This window comes from Dipodomys merriami, unplaced genomic scaffold (genome assembly GCF_024711535.1).
Source record: "Dipodomys merriami isolate MVZ:Mamm:240054 unplaced genomic scaffold, mDipMer1.0.p SCAF_1135, whole genome shotgun sequence".
Lineage (NCBI taxonomy): Eukaryota > Metazoa > Chordata > Mammalia > Rodentia > Heteromyidae > Dipodomys > Dipodomys merriami.
In genome coordinates, this window is record NW_027202422.1 from 55935 (window position 1) to 70790 (window position 14856).

Below are 14856 nucleotides of genomic sequence, written 5' to 3' on the forward strand. Positions count from 1 at the left end.
CTGCCCGGGCTGGCTTTGAACCACGATCCTCAGATCTCAGCCTCCTGAGTAGCTAGGATTACAGGCGTGAGCCACCAGCGCCCAGCTGCGGACTTTTTGTTGTTGTTGTTTTGTGCCAGTACTGGGGTGTGATCACAGAGCCAGAGTATTTTTGCTTAGTTCTGCTTAAAGGTTGATGCTCTACCATTTGAGGCCCATCTCTATTTCTGACTTTTGGTGGTTAATTGGAGGTAAGGTCTCACAGACGTCTCAGGTTGTTTTCAAACTGCCATCCTCACATCTCAGCCTCCTGAGTAGCTAGGATTCCAGGTGTGAACCACTGGCACCCAACAATTAAGAATACTGTTAAGGAACTAAACAGACTGATAGTAAGTGGTCTCTGAAAAGCACATAAGGTGAAGAGAAACCCTTTTTCTTTCCAAAGGTTTAAGTCTGCTGAGATCAACCAACTGGAGACAAAGATATATTCATCCTATTTTGTAGTTGGAAGAACCATAGGAGGTGATCAACCCACAATCCAGTGAGATTTAAAAACAGAAATCACTTCACCTATGCTCTGCACCATGGAGTTGGGGAGTATAGGTAATTTAGAGGGATGGTAAATGATTTTTAGGTAAAAAGAGCAGTATTTGCACTTTGTCAGAGAACCACGAGAAAGGTAGGTACAGAGAACAAAGGTAGGTTTATTGCTGGGAGGGGGGCTGGCAAGACCCCTTCTCACAGGGTAGCAGTGAGAAGAATCATCTGGTATTTTCTGAGGTGACCTGTATAACCTAGGAGGATTAAGAGGTGATACAAGTGACTAGGAGGTAGTGACCCTGGTGAGGGCCAGGGGCTTCATCATGGCAGACTAGGCTGCTGTCCAAATAATAGATAAGAGGCCCTGCATCTGCCCAGACCTGAAGGTCACACTAAGGGGCTCTTGTTGCCTTATATGGTTGTAGCTGCTCCAGAGAAATGCCATCTTAAGTTTGTGAAGGCTGATTATTTACTGTGTTTTTAAATGGGCCTAGTGTTGCCTAAGAAGGGAGCATGCTCAGCTGTGGAGAGGAAAAGGAGTGTATTAAACTATGGGGAGGGAGCTCATTTTGCTAACATAGGGAGTCTGGGACAAGGTTCCCATAGGCTGTGGGGGAGGTAGTGACAGGCTCTGAGAACATGGGGACAGAATTTTCCTAGGAATAAAACTTTCTTACTTGGCAGATAAATCTCAAGGAGTCCCTGGAGCTGCTCTAGAAAAATAGATAAAAGGTGGACATTGGTAGCTCATGCCTATAATCTTAGCTAATGTGGAGGCTGAGATCTGAGGATCACAGTGTGAAACCAGCCCAGGCAGAAAAATCTGTGAGACTTTTCTCTCTGTTTAACTATTAAAAAGCCAGAAGTGGAGGTGTGGTTCAAGAACAGCAGAGTTGAGGAAAAATGACAAGTGAGAGCACAAGGCCTTAAGTCCAAGCCCAAGTACCAGTATCAATTTTTTTTAAAAAAAGATGTGAATAGACTCCTGTCTTGAAAAAAACAGGAAAAGGCAGTATTGGAAGTATGGTTCAAGAGGTAGTGTACCAGTCTTTGGTAGAGTACCAGCCTAGCAAACAAAGGCCCTTGACAGTTGAAACTGTAGTAGGTACTATCAAACCATTCTTTCAAACTTCTTTTTTTTTTTGGGTCCGGTTGTGGGGCCTGAACTCTGGGCCTGGGCGCTGTCCCTCAGCTCTTCAGCTCAAGGCTAGCACTCTACCACTTGAGCCACAGCACCACTTCTGGCTTTTTTCTTTTTGCTTATGTGGTGCTGAGGAATCGAACCCAGGGCCTCAGGCATGCAAGGCAAGCACTCTACCACTGAGCCATCTTCCCAGCCCCTCTTTCAAACTTCTTTAGAATGCAGAATAGAGAATATTGTAGAGTGGTTAGAGTGTGGGATCATTCATTACCCTCCTTTCATGTCAGCCCTGACCCCTTCCCTCCTTCCCTCCCCTTCCCTCCATGCCTTCCTTCCTCTGTCTCTTTTTTGGTTGTACTAGCATTTGAAGTCAGAGCCTGCTGCTTACTATTCAGTTGCTCTACTACTTGAACCCTGCACCAGCCCACTTTCTGAGCCTTTCTGAACCTCAATGCCCTTATCTGTAAAATGAGGACAATTATCTCTGAGCTCTATAATTTGGAGTATTTTCAGGAAAATTTTATAAGAATAGTTGAAGTAATAGATATGAAAACACCTAAATGCTTAAGAGCATTATTGATGAGAAGGAGCACATCTTTTTTTTAATACATTTTTTATTGTACAAATGCTGTACAGAGGGGTTGAGTTACATGAGTAAGGTAATGCGTACATTTCTTATCAAGCATTGCTGCCTCCTCTTTTGCTTTTCCCCTACCATCCCTTCCTTCCCACCTCCACAAATACGCTCCATAACCCCCACACCCCCTACCCATGCCTAAATTGTAAAGTTCATTTTTCAACATAGTGTCTTGTACATCTCATTGTTACAATGGATCAACCTGTATCCCTATTTAAATATTTTGTTTTTTCCCTTTCCCTCCCCAAATTAGAAAACTGTATATACAAGATACAGGGCATTGACATCAAATACAGTGAAAACAGGGGGTATACCTTGGGGGAAGAACATACAAAGAAACAAAAAAAATATCACATGGTACATTATAAATATGTTAGAAACCATAGCAAGAAAGAAAAAGACAAAACTTGTGTCCCTATCTTGGGGTTCATTTCGCTTGACATCATCTTATTTGGTCATATGTACATAGCTTTTGACCTTTTCTGCTTGTCCCTGACATATACTAGTTATTGTAAGTAAGGAAACCATGGGACCTATGTTTCTTTGGGCCTGGCAAGAAGGAGCACATCTTCACTCCAGATTTATCCTTTGTGTCCTGGGCTTTTTTTTTTTTTTTTTTTTTTAACTTTTTTTGGCTTTGATAATTGGCTTTGATAATTGGATGCTCTCAGATGAGATCTCCTGGTGTCAGGTTAAATCCATGTTGCCTTACAGGTGGGTGGGCAGGTGGGTGGCCTGTTCTAGGATTTGTCCTAGTTTAGCAGCAGTGGTGTTCCAAGGAAATGAAAAAGAAATGAATTTAGGCTGCTCCTGCAAGAGTCTGTGTTACAGGAAGCTCAGCAAAAAGGACATGGTGTCTGCTATCTCTGCTGGCTTTTTAGAGACAGTGTGTGGCACCAAAGCCCTGGTGCTGGGTTATCCTGCACATCACCAATGGCACTGAGAGCACATTGTAGCTCTTTTCTCATTGATTGATTGGTGCTGGTACTGGGGCTTGAACTCAGGGCTTCCCACTTAGCTTTTTGCACATTACTAGTTCTCTCCTACTGGAGCCACACTTCTACTTCCCAGAGATTATGGCTTTTTCAGAATGCTACTCCAGTCAGTCTTTGTACCCCAGCCCTTCTTCACCTCTGGCATTGTGTAGCAGTCACTCATCAATCTGTGACTGGTCAAGTGCCTGCCATGTTTCTGAAAAGGACAATCAAGATGTCAGGGTGTTCCCCCATCTCTGCCCTCAGGGCTAGGCATCAAGGCTGGGCTGTTACAGTGGACCAGAATGGCAAGACCTGATGGAAATACTCCCCAGGATACATTGGGGAGAATACAATTGAAGCTCCTAGCTAGCAGGTGCTAAGCTGAGTTGGGTTTGATTTCTGTCTTCAGAACTAGAGAAAGCAAGTATAAGCAAATATATGGAGAAGCAATAGTGCTTGGGGCATTGGTGAGAAAAAGGTTGCAGGCAGAGTAGCTTCTCCCACCCAGGCTTGGCTGGAACTCAAACTCATGTGGTTGTACGCCTGTTGCAGGACCCCCACCAAGAAGATCACTTCAAAAGCAAGGCTTTATTCAGGTGGGCTGCAGCTCCGGCTTTGTCCCACACACTGACTCAGCAGAACTTAGGAGGAAGCCCCGAGCTGAAATTTCACAGTGTTTATAAAGGCAAAAACTACAAAGGGATAAAAGGAGAAGAAAAAAAAGAAATCACAGACTGACAAATTTAAGGCAACAAGAGGTGTCAGCAGGGCATTCCAAGGCAATAAGGGGTTGTAGGGAGTTATCAAACTGGCTGGGTCTTAAAGGGCATTCCAGAGCAGTTAAAGCTTAGCAGGGAGTTTCCTGGCTAGTTGGGTTCTGATAAGCTGTAGCTGGGATAATTGGTGGTCTGGGTTTGTTCACAGGGTCTGTTTATCTTGGGCCAGCTTGGTCATCTCCTGAAGTTTGTGGGGACCCAAGGCCAGCTATAGTACAAAGTGGGGCCTGACTTCAAAGTAGCTTTGTTCAAGTAATCTATGGTTTAGCAGTTTCAGCACAAACAAGACGGTTTCTGAAATTCAGGTGGGCCCAAGGTTAATATGAGCAGCAGAAGGGTTACTGCTTCTAAACGAAGCCACTTTTAACTCTTCAATGTCTCATATCCACACTAGCCCCTTCCATATCCCAGGATAGTTCTTGTGTCCTGGATTCCTCTTCCCTCACTCCCTCCCTTCTTCCCTTCCTCCCTTCCTCCCTTCCTCCCTTCCTCCCTTCTTCCCTTCCTCCCTTCCTCCCTTCCTCCCTTCCTCCCTTCCTCCCTTCCTCCCTTCCTCCCTTCCTTCCTTCCTTCCTTCTTTCCCTCCTCTTCCCTCATCCCCTTGCCCCCTCTCCCCTTCCCATTTCCTTCCTTCCTTTTTTTCCCCTTCAGGAGTTGAGACTAGAACTCCAGGCATCACTTTGTCAACCAAGCTTTTTTTCTCAAGGCTGATGTTCTCCCACTTGAGCCACACCTGCACTTCCAGCTTTTTTTCTGTTTCATTGGAGATAAGAGGCTCATGGACTTTTCTGAAGAAACTGCCTTTAAATCATGATTGTCAGCCTTCAGCCTCCTGACTAGCTTGGATGACAGGTGTGAGTCACCAGTACCAATCTAGCTCTACTTTCTTTACCAATTCAATCTAATCCATAACTTTTAACACACTGAGTTTGGGTGGTGGCCAGTGTCATATTCACCATAGGCCTGAGCCCCCTTCCTTCCACTCTGAGAATCTCTTAACAGTTGGCCATCTGATATATTGGTGGATCCTCCTCTTCGGTGGTGCTGGGGATCTTGCAATGGGACAGTCCAGATGGGGTGACATGTCATCACTTACTGATGTATTCTTTTTTTTTTTTTGTCGGTCGTGGGGCCTGAACTCTGGGCCTGGGCGCTGTCCCTTAGCTCTTCAGCTCAAGGCGAGCGCTCTACCACTTGAGCTACAGCGCCACTTCCGGTTTTCTGGTGGTTTTATTGGAGATAGGAGTCTCACGGTCTCTCCTGCCCGGGCTGGCTTTGAACCGCGATCCTCAGATCTCAGCCTCCTGAGTAGCTAGGATTACAGGCGTGAGCCACCAGCGCCCGGCTACTGATGTATTCTGACAGTGCCTTAATTTCATATTTTTTAAGGAGCCTCTCCCTGCCTTCCAGCAACTCAACACTGGATCCCACAAAACTGGCTCCAGCCTCAGTGATGGCTGTGATTCTTCTTGCCTGGTGCCTTCATGGTCTGCAGAGGTGTCAGGAGCCAGCAGCTGAAGAGCAGTCTGCAGCTTTGAATGAGGTGATGTACAGATTACTTACTCCTCAAACTCTTTCTGTACCTAAGTGTGTAACTTTAGCATGCATTTCAGTGCACTTTTTTTTTTTTTTTTTTTGGTCATGGAACCTGAATTCTGGGCCTGGGCACTATCCCTCTGCTTTTTTTTTTTTTTTTTTAATAATTTTTTATTGTGAAAATACCGTACAGAGGGGTTAGAATTACATGAGCAAGGTAATAAGTACATTTCTTATCAAGTATTGTTGCCTCCTCCTTTGTTTTTCCCCTCCCATCCCTCCCCTCACATCTCCTTATCCCTCAGATCTTCATCTCAAGGCTAGTGCTCTGCCATTTGAGCCACAGTGCCCCTTTTGGCTTTTTCTCTTATGTGGTGCTGAGGATCAAACCCAGGGCCTTATGCATGCAAAACCAGCACTCTACCACTGAGCCACCTTCCCATCCCCTCATTGCACATCTTAAAATGCAACTTGTAGTATTTGAGGCACAAAAATGGTGTTTACTCTGAATTCTAAGATTCCTAAATAGTTAACTTATTTATGCCCCAGAAATTGATATCATTACCTCAACTAAGTAAATGACTAGTAGTATTAGCCAATAGATGAATTCAGGCCCACTGAATTTAATATCAGAAGCAATGCAGAGGCACAGAGGCTTGTAATTAGGGTGGGCGCTAGTCTCTCATGCCTGTAATCTTAGCTGTTGAGGAGACTGAGATCTGAAGATCATTGTTTTGAAGCCAGCCCAGGCAGGAAAGTCCATGAGACATTTATTTCCAGTTAGCCAAGGAAAAGCTGGAAGTGGCCAAGTGCTGGTGGCTCACACTTGTAATCCTACCTACTCAGGAGGCTGCATCTGAGGATCAAGGTTCAAAGTGAGCCTGGACAGGAGAGGCCATGAGACTCCTATCTCCAGTAAGCCACTGGAAAACCAGAAGTGGCACAGTAGCTTAAATGGTAGAGTGCTTGCCTTGAGCGGAAGAGCTGAGGGATAGTGCCCAGGCCCAGAGTTCAAGCCCCACAACCAACAACAACAAAACACTAGAAGTGGTGCTAGCCTAGAGCAAAATAAGTTCCAGGGCAGTGCCAGGCCCTGAGTTCAATTTCTAGGGCTGACGCAGAAAAAGGCTTATTCTTAGTTTAACCTTCTCCTGTTGCTATCTGGAAAGTATTAATATTTGAACAAAAGGTGTTGTGTTGTCACTTTGTACTGGGCCCCTCTACCCTGTGGCTAGTCCTGAGGAAGGTTCATGTGCCTCATCCCTGCTACATTGTGTGCTTGCTCTATCATGGAATCTCGGTAAGTGTGGGGGAGTGTCAGCTGGTCCTGAAGTAGTGAGCTCCCCATCCTTGGAAGAATTCAAAGTTGAAACTGGAGGAAATTGGAATGCCAGATGGGAGGAGTTAGAGTAGGCAATCCTTAGGATCTGAGTTCCTATGAACCCTGATTGTAGGATTCTGTAACTTATCCTTCTACAATGTTACTGAATGTCAGAAAATAGAGGAGATGAGGACCGAGGAAAATGGTCTAGTGTGTAGGATTCTGCAAGTACGAGGAACTTGGAGTTATTTCCTTACTGTTGGCAGTAGTACTGGGCTGCTGACCCTCTGCTCTCCCCAATGTTATCTGTATGGGAGAAGCTCTGTTCTAGTGCTGAAAGTTCTCCTCTTGGTCAAAGGTCACAGCAGTGACACTAGAAGTGCTAGTGTCCTCCTTCTGAGGCCTAGCAATTACTTGCCCAGCACCTTTGTTTGCTAAAGAGGGGAGTGTGTGTGTGTGTGTGTGTGTATTTGCATGTGTGTGTGCATTGGTAAACAGGATGGACTGGAGGGCAGGAAGAACAAATGACACTCCAGACCTCCTGCCATGTATGTGACATTCCTTCTCAATGTTGGAACTTTAGGCAAGTTATTTTCATCTCTTTTCCCCTCACTTTCTGCCTCTGGAAAAGGGATCTGAGAGAATGAATTTTAGCAACTTGACTCAATTTTTAGAGATTTTCATTAATAACACAATTTATACAGCACTTTGTGTTTTTCAAAGAACTTTTCACATATGTGAGCTCACCAAAATTGTCTTAACAATGAGAAGGTGGTATTTGCACCATTTAAGTGATAAAGGAACAAAGGCCAAAAAGACAGTGGGTGGCAAAACTAGGCCTCTATGTCCACCATTTCATATAGGGATCTTGGCTATTTTCTAAAAGTTTATCCTTTTGTTCATTGAGCTAATAATGACAGGTTCCCATAATGTGATACTCACATAGTCCCTAGGCTGCTCCTGTGCACAAGGATTGTTTTTCTAAGACAGGATCTGTCCATGTAGCCCATGTTTACCTCATACTCTTAGTGTTCTTCTTGCCTCTGTTTCCTGAGTACCACAATACATGGCCACAGGGATGGTTTTTGCTGAGGTCCTCCATCCTTCTCTGGTCTGCTTTGACTGGGAATGTAGCAGGGTGAGAGCCAAGCCCTGAGTTCTAAAGTTAGATACCTTCTGTTCACATCTCCCAATTTGTCCTGTAGCTGAGTGGCCTGGACAAATGACCTTTTGGGACCTGATTTTTTTCATGTGTAAAAGAATGGTAAACTTAGCTTCTTTCATGCAGGGCTGGTGCTATACCACGAAAGCTTTACCTCTACTTCCTACATTTCTTTCTAGTTAATTAGAGATAAGAGTCTCATAGATTTTCCTGCCTGCATTGGCCATGAACCATAATTTAATGATCTTAGCCTCCTGAGTAGCTAGGATTACAGGTATGAGCCACTAGCATTGGGATATTAGGCATATTTTTAAAATTAGCTTTTAGGCTTGGAATTGTAGGCTTCTTTGGTTTTCTTTTTAGTATCTGTTAAGTAATTTTCAAGGTACTGCCTGAAGTCCCAGGGAGCCCCTGTGAACCTACTTGAAAGAAGATCTCATCACTTAAAAAACAAAACAAAAAAGAGAACCACCAGGAAAAAAAAAAACACCCTGCATAACACCTCTGTGAACATGGGAAAGCAAAGAAGGTAAGTTATGATATCCACTTCTTGCTGCCATTTGGTATTTTGCAAACTGCCACTGCTATTAACAGTCACTTTTGAGTATTTATGATCTTGCAGTTAGTTGGAGCACTTTGATTCTCATAAGAAAAACAGGTTCACATTTAGAAAATGTGCCCTACAAGTAGCTGAGATCCCTCAGGGAGGCTGATGGATGGGGCCCACACAGGGGAAGGAAATGCAGCCACCTCGCCAGCCTGCAGAACTTTGCCTTTTCCACACACCCTAGTTGGAAGCTGTTTTTGTTTGTTGTGGTGGTGGTTGTTTGTTTTTGTGTTTTTTTTCCAGTCTTGGTATTTGAACCCTGGACCTGGGTGCTATCCCTTAGCTCTTCAGCTCAAGGCCAGCACTCTACCACTTGCTGCTTCCAGCTTTTTCTGTTCATGTGGTGCTGAGGAATTGAACCCAAGTTCTCATGCATGTGAGGCAAGCACTCTATTACTGAGCCACCTTCCTAGCCCCTTGAAAGCTGTGTGTTTATGTCTGGATCCTTACCCTGCCAGGGATGGACTTTCTGTGTGGCTCTGGCATAGTGTCCCATGGCAAAAGGACATGTAGCTAAATACCAAACCACTTTCCACACATATGTCCTTGCACCACACCAGCCACAATGCTAGCAAAGACCAGAAGCTGGTCTTTGAATTTATCCCAGAGTCCTAAACTGGTTCTTGGTGTGTGCAGGATAGAAGGGAGAGTTTTGGATCTGGCCAGTGTTGAAGCATCAGCCCAAGTAGAGCACCAGATCCTAAACTAGAAATTGGGAAAACACTGGCTCCCACTTTGGGCCTCAGTTTTGACTCTCGCTACATGATGCTCTGAGGTCCATGAGGTGCTTCAGTGCCAAATTATACAGGACTTGTGTTCAAGAGAAGTTGGGGTTTCCAGAGAAGGAGAATTGCATTTTAGGATTATTAGTTGTTTTTTTGTTGTTTTGGTGGTGGTCGTGAGGCTTAAACTCTTTGCCTGAGCGCTGTCCCTGTGCTCTTCAACTTAAGGTCAGCGCTCTACCTCTTGAGCCACAGCACCACTTCTGAGCATTGCATTTCAGTGACAAATTTACAAAGGTCTTGTCACTGTACATGTAAAGAAAGCATCATCAGCTTGTCAGTGAGAATCTTTTCACCAAGTGGATATGAGGGAAGGTTGGGGTTCCTACTGTGTCTGTGAGACTTTAGCTGGGCTCTGGGTCTTCTCAGGCTTGTTTCTACTTCTGTAAAATCCTTCCAGGAAACCTCTTCACATTGAGTTGCTATGGCTTCTTGGGCTCCTCTTGGCTGTGACAGCTTCTGACACTGCCCTTGTTTGGGGGCAGCTTGGATGGTTTTGAGGAGCCCTAGTCAGACATGCTTTAGAATCTGTTGGGATTCATCTCATGTGTTTTTGATTTTAGATTGAAGTTCATGGATTTGGGAGGAGAAAACCAGAGAAGTAAATGCCATTCTTAGCACAAAGTTGATGTATTTTCACTGTCAATTTGACCTTGATCACCTAGTCCGTGGGCCTTCATAGTTCTCCAATGCCAAAAATCTTTTTCTTCCTTTTTTAAACTTTACTCCCCCCCCCCCACCTCCCAATCTATCTCTTTCTGTGTCAGTACTAGAGCTTAAACTCAATGCCTGGGTGCTGTCCTTTAGCTTTTTCATTCAAGGCTGGTACTCTACCACTTAAGCCATACCTCCAATTTAGGGTTTTGCTGATGAATTAGAGGTAAGGGTCTCTTTGATGTTTCTGTTTGTGTTGGATTTGAACTTCTATCCTTAGATCTCAGCTTCCTGCATAGTTAGGCATGCCCATCTCTTTTGAGAAGACCTGGTGATGTAACATATTATTGACTGTTTGCTGTGCACCTGGTAAAGTGTTGTGTGGCAGGGCTATGAAGACACTCAAGACATCATCTGTGCTCAAGTATCCCAAGAATGAACTGCAGCTCAGATGTGTGCAACAGCGCTCTCAGCGCACTGGGGAATGTGCATTGATAGTGTTCATAGGACTTCAAGGAAGTTAGTTACCTGACCAGGCTTTCCAATTTCCTGATTTTGTGCTTTAAATGAATTTCCATGATTCCCTTCCATTTCCTTCAAACCATAATATTTTTTTTTGGTTGGTTGTGGGGCTTGAACTCTGGGCTGGGACACTGTCCTTGTGCTCTTCAGCTCAAGGCGAGAAATCTACTGCTTGAGCCACAGTGCCACTTCTGGTTTTCTAGTGGTTTATTGGAGATAGTAGTCACACGGACTTTCCTTCCTGGGATGGCTTTGAACCTCGGTTCTCAGATCTCAGCCTCCTGAGTAGCTGGGATTACAGGCAGGAGCCACCAATGCCTGGCAAACCATAACATTTTAAATGTTACAAGAGAGAGAGAAAATTACAGAAGCTAGCATATTTCTTTTGGAGACATACCCAGAGACTCATTATTTTTAAGCATTTTCTTAGCACTTCTTGTGTTGAAAGCATTTTTAACTCATTAATTAGTAATCCACATTAATATATAGATGGAATTAATCTATTCCAGACAGAAGTTTGTCTTGAGGAAATACAAAAAACTTAAGTACTATTCCTTTCCACCTGTATCTTCTCTCTCCTCCCCTCCACCACACTTTATCTTGTTCATTATTTAGATTATTGCTCTGATCATTACACTCTGATTGAGCGCCACAAGTGTCCTTGGAGCTTCCACAAAGTTTGGGTTGGGTGTCTTCCCACTCTTCTGGACTCCAGGCTGTACATGGGTCTGCTTTGGGGACTCATTAGCACTTGAAAATGAAATTGGCCTCATAAATAGTCATCCTCAGGAAACAACGGGCTCTCCCATTTTTATTTTAGTTGCATTCAGCTGAAAACCTCTTAGCTTGTATTCTTGTTTGAGGAGAGTTTTTTTTTTTCCTCCTTTTTTCCTTCTTGCGGATCCTAGGGCTTGAATGCAGGGCTAGGTCTTAAATGCAAGGCCAGGAGATTTTGTTTGTTTGTTTTTTGTTTGTTTTTCCTCAAGGCTGGTGTTCTACCACTTGAGTCCCAGCTCCACATCTGGCTTTTTGGTGGTTATTTGGAGCTATGTGTCTCAAAGACTTACCTTTCTTTCTGAGCTGGCTGAAAACCATGATCCTCAGATCTTAGCCTCCTGAGTAGCTAGGATTTCAGGTATTAGCCACTAGTATCTGGCTAGGAGGTTAGTTTTTACCTTCAGAAAAAAAATCTCCATAACATGACTATCATTTATGTCTCTCTTTGGAACAAGGGCTCCCCTGTCCTTGTATTTGATCAAGATGATAATTTTCCACCTTGTACAGATAAGGAAATTGAGGACCATGAGGAGCAATCTCAAGATTGGTAAAAGTCAGAGCTGATATACATCTCCAAAGCTCTCCCCTTCCTATATTTCTTTGGTTCACCATTCTGGGCCTTCCCAGTGTGGTGCTCATGTTCACCCACAGTGGGCTGTCTTCCTCTGCTGCTGGCCTCTGGTGGAGAAGCTTGCAGAGGATGTGATGGTCTCCTGATTATACTCTTGTCTTCATTTTGTCACCTGGTGATCTGTTTCAGGAGCTGCCTGTCTATGGGCCCCCCTGTCCTCTTCCTTCCTTCCTGTCCTGGCACAAAGGAGCCACTCTTGGTACTAAGATTGCTGTGACATCAGATATGTAGAGAATCAGCCTATTGTCCATGTGGGGTCATAGATCTGAGGATACTATCCCTGACCTCTGGGAGCTCTTAGTGTTATCAGAGAAGAGCTGCCTTGTCCTCCTGGAGTCCCCTTCATTAGCTCCTTTTCTTTCTGCCCTTACAGGTCATGCCTGTTTCAGTAAGTAGTTATTATATGACAGGTCTCATGCTCACAGACTGCTATCTGTGACAACCTACTCATTAGGAGGTGAAATCATTGTTCCTCTTACCAGATAGGGAATCAATTGTTTAAGGGCTGGGCGCCAGTGGCTCATACCTGTAATCCTAGCTACTCAGGAGGCTGAGATCTGAGGATCATGGTTCAAAGCCAGCCCAGGAAGGAAAGTCCATGATGCTCTCATCTCCAATAAACCACTAGAAACCCAGAAGTGGCACTGTGACTCAAGCAGTAGAGCACTTGCCTTGAGCTGAAGAGCTGCGGGATAGTGCCCAAGCTCAGAGTTCAGGACCCCTGACCAAAAAATAAATAAATAAAAATAAATAAATAAATAAAAAATAAAGAATCATTTAAGGAAGGGGCTAAGAAAAAGAAAATACAGCTAAGAAAAAAAGAGAGCAGCAGAGATTCCTAATCTCCATATCTAATAGATATAAAAAACATTCAAAAAAACATTAAAAAAACAGATTGTACCCAGGTGCGGGTGGCTCACCACTGTAATCCTAGCAATTCAAGAGTCTGAGATCTGAGGGTCCTGGTTTGAAGCCAACCTGGAAAGAAAAGTCTGTGAGGCTCTTTATCTCCAATTAACCTGCAAAAAGCCAGAACTGGAGGTATGGCTCAAATGGTATAGCACTAGCCTCGAGCAGAAAAAGCTTAAGGAAGGGCTAGGAAGGTGGCTCAGTGGTAGAGCGCTTGTCTTGCATGCATGAGGCCCTAGTTCCATTCCTCAGCACCACATAAGTAATAAAAAAAAAAGCCAGAAGTGGTGCTGTGGCTCAAGTGGTAGAGTGCTAGCCTTGATCTGAAGAGCTAAGGGACAGTGCACAGGCCCAGAGTTCAGGCCCCATGACCAGACCCAAAACAAAAAACAAAAACAAAAAAGCTTAGGGATAGTTCAGTCCCCAGTTGAGTGGGGCTCAGTGTCCCAGCTCTGAGTTCACTCTCCAGTACTTGCACCAAAATAGGAATAATATTAATAATTACTTAAGAAGGAACAGGAAATACTTAGGATGTGGTAGATGTTTGAATCCTGAAGCTCCCTGTTGAGTTGCCTTGTTTCCCTTGTAGTACTGTTGCAGTGGTGTGTGTGTGTGTGTGTACACAAGTAACCCTATTAGTTATTCTATTGTGACCGTTAGGACCCATGAGCAAGAACTATTATAAGAAAACAGAAGTGTTGAACAATATGCTGTAAGCTACAACAGTAGATGGCCAAGCCAGATGGACCCCAGGTATCATTGATTCTGGACTGTGCACAGTTAACCAATCACAGACAGTATTGGCTCCTTGGTTAAACCCCAGAGAAAAAGCTGCTTTGCTAGGGATGCTGCAAGATAGACTGGCCAAGTGAATATCCTGTGTTAAAACAGGGAGAGGCAAGTCAGTAAGGTGAGGGCTATGCAATGCTCTGAAGGAAATGGGCATAAGTGAGAGCACCTGTCCTAAAGGGGCTTGTGGTATTAGTCTTTCCCCACACCACCATCCTAGAAGTTGTCCCTCAGCTTTTTGCTCAAGGTTAGCACTCTGCTACTTGAGTCATAGCTCCACTTCTGGCTTTTTTTGTTGCTTTATTGGAGATAAGGAACCTCATTGACTTTTCTGCCTAGGATGGCTTCAAAGCATGGTCCTCAGATCTCAGCATCCTGATTAGGATTACAGGCATGCGCCATGGGCACCCATCTATAATGCTGTTCTTAATGGCAGTGGCAGTCAGACAGGGCCTTCATCCGTGTCTTATTATATGGTCTCATCCTAATAGGTCCTGTCCTCAGGCTAGAGTGTAGGGGACTGACTGGAAATCTCAGGCCTGGCCACAGTGACAATTGAGTGAGTTACATTTCTTGAATTTGGATGCAGGCCACCTGCTTTGCTTCTTGGGTTTCTGCTTTCAAGTGCTCTGCTGGACTATACCTGGGGTCTCTGGTGAGACGCCTGGGTGAATGTGGGCACTTTTCAGAATGGCTTAGAAGCAGCTCTTGGTGGCTTTGCAGCTTGGCTTTCATTTCTGGCATGACAGTGCATTGGGAAGGTTCTGGATCGAGTCAGGCTTAGCTTTGGGCTCAGTCTCTGCCACATGCTAGCTCTTTCTTCCATTCCAGATGAGTCACTGTCCATCTTAGGCTGCCCTGTCCTGTCTCCTCCTCATATACCTGTCTCTGACTTGGGGCCAGGGATCTGATGAAGAAATTCTCTTCAGACAAATAGAGATTCCCTGGAAGGAAATTGATCATGTAAAGCTGGTTTCTCCACTGGCAGTTGTTTAATTTTATTTCCCTTTCATTTTTCTTCCTCTTCTCAGGGATCACTGCCTATAAGAACTTGATAGCAACTAGACTTAGATGGTTAAATGTAAATTGGAGCTGGCTTCTGAAACTCCAGGTGAG

General features: G+C 44.4%; 1 protein-coding gene across 12 annotated transcripts in view; it reads left to right on the plus strand.

Moving 5' to 3' along the window:
• The first annotated feature begins 353 nt into the window (after positions 1–353).
• Positions 354–14856, plus strand: part of LOC138822647 (protein FAM114A2-like) — a 72695-nt gene continuing 58192 nt past the window's right edge. For 5 of the 12 annotated variants that reach the window (XR_011370588.1, XR_011370593.1, XR_011370599.1 and 2 more), the window contains exons 1-2: positions 358–582; positions 5440–8598. The gene's annotated coding sequence lies outside the window, so the exon portion shown is untranslated. Of the gene's footprint in view, positions 583–5439; positions 8599–14231; positions 14300–14771; positions 14852–14856 lie in introns of all 12 variants that reach the window. The other 7 variants (XR_011370591.1, XR_011370598.1, XR_011370597.1 and 4 more) reach the window with 5 other exon arrangements.